Genomic DNA, 1,486 nt, shown 5'->3' with positions numbered 1-1,486 from the left:
TCTATTTGTTTTTGTTATGCAATTGAATAGGAGGAAAAAGAATATGGTTGAATTACTAATTCAGGTTTGTTCCTCTTTGATATGTTATTTTCTTTTCCGACTTGTCTTTCTATTTTATTGAAACTTTTGATTTTGGAATATCTTGTCGTTTGCTGCCAAAGACCTATGCTAAAATACAAATGAAATATTTCAGACTTGTTCCTCATATAGGACAGTGCGATTTAATTTATTAATTAAAGACCTATAATTATAATTTATTAATTTAATTTCAAAAACTTAGTAGTACTTGTATGATTTTCATACAAAAAATTGTTTCTAAATAAATAAATAAAATACAAATTATAACTCTAATTCCCAGTATCATCTAACAGAGTGGGGCTTCTGTGACACTATAAACCCCAAAATAACATATATATATATATATATATATATATAGTAATTTATACTAGATTTTTTTGTTTTTGGTACTGCGAATAAAGAAGATATGTTTTTAAGGAAATACAAACTTTTATAACTAATTTAGAATATCACATTTCTCAAATTAATTCAAAAAACTTAGTAGTACTTATAAAGTTTTCATACAAAAAGTCGTTTTTAATTAAATTAAAAAAATACAATTTACAACACTTAATTCCCAGTATCATCTATAGTTTCTTCCAAACTTGAACTTATGCGATTTTGCAAACGCATAGTCAGACCAGTCAAACACAAACGAATGAGTTGACATTATAAAAAAAATCTATTGTGACACTTAATTTTTAATGACACATCTTTATTTGTCACTATAGTTATTTTTAGCTACAGATAGAGTGTCACTTTTTTTTATTTAATATCAATAATTTAAAGAAAAAAAACTCAAACATTCACAACAAAAAAATATTCACTTTTTCACTCAAAATCAATTCACGCAACAATATGTATTGGTTTCTTTCCCATTTCCATCCCAAATTTTTTTCTTAACAGTATTTCTTCTCAAATTTTTTTCCCCTATTTCGTCTCATAAAACATTAAAGCTTTTCCAAATTTGGATTTTCGTTTTCCGTTGAAGAAGCTTTTCCCGATCATTCTTTAACCTTGAAGAAGCTTTTCCCATTTAGTTAAATATTTTTTGATTCCCTCTTCAATCGATTCCTTCCATTTCCTCTTGAATACCTATTCATCTTCGATCGTTTTCCTTCGATCAAATTTCTCTTACGATTCATGACTCAGCGATTCACTGAGTAAGTGAAAATTGTTTTTCCTATATTAGCAAGTTGCATTGGTTGAAAAATTTGATTGATTTTAGTTTTTTAAATTTTAAAACAGATTTGAAGTTCTTCTATTTTCATATTCAGAGAAAAGATAATGTTACAGAAAAAAAAACATATATGAAGTTTCTCATCTTCAAGCTCAGGTTAATTTCCAACTTAGTTCATATCTAATATTGTTATTTTAGTTCATACTTATACAATTCATGTGAGCTTTCTGGTTGAATTAATATTTAATG

The 1,486-nt window shown here is 26.1% G+C and overlaps 1 long non-coding RNA gene across 1 annotated transcript in view; it reads left to right on the top strand.

Moving 5' to 3' along the window:
- Positions 1–1,270: 1,270 nt before the first annotated feature.
- The window catches only part of LOC140919898 (uncharacterized), a 2,941-nt gene continuing 2,725 nt past the window's right edge, over positions 1,271–1,486 (top strand). Inside the window, exon 1 of the long non-coding RNA XR_012162524.1 lies at positions 1,271–1,393. This is a non-coding gene — a long non-coding RNA (uncharacterized lncRNA). The remainder of the gene's footprint in view (positions 1,394–1,486) is intronic.

Source organism: Cicer arietinum, chromosome 4, assembly GCF_000331145.2.
Source record: "Cicer arietinum cultivar CDC Frontier isolate Library 1 chromosome 4, Cicar.CDCFrontier_v2.0, whole genome shotgun sequence".
NCBI classification, from domain to species: Eukaryota; Viridiplantae; Streptophyta; class Magnoliopsida; order Fabales; family Fabaceae; genus Cicer; species Cicer arietinum.
Note: the sequence above shows the minus strand (reverse complement) of the source record. Positions and strands in the feature narration are given on the sequence as shown.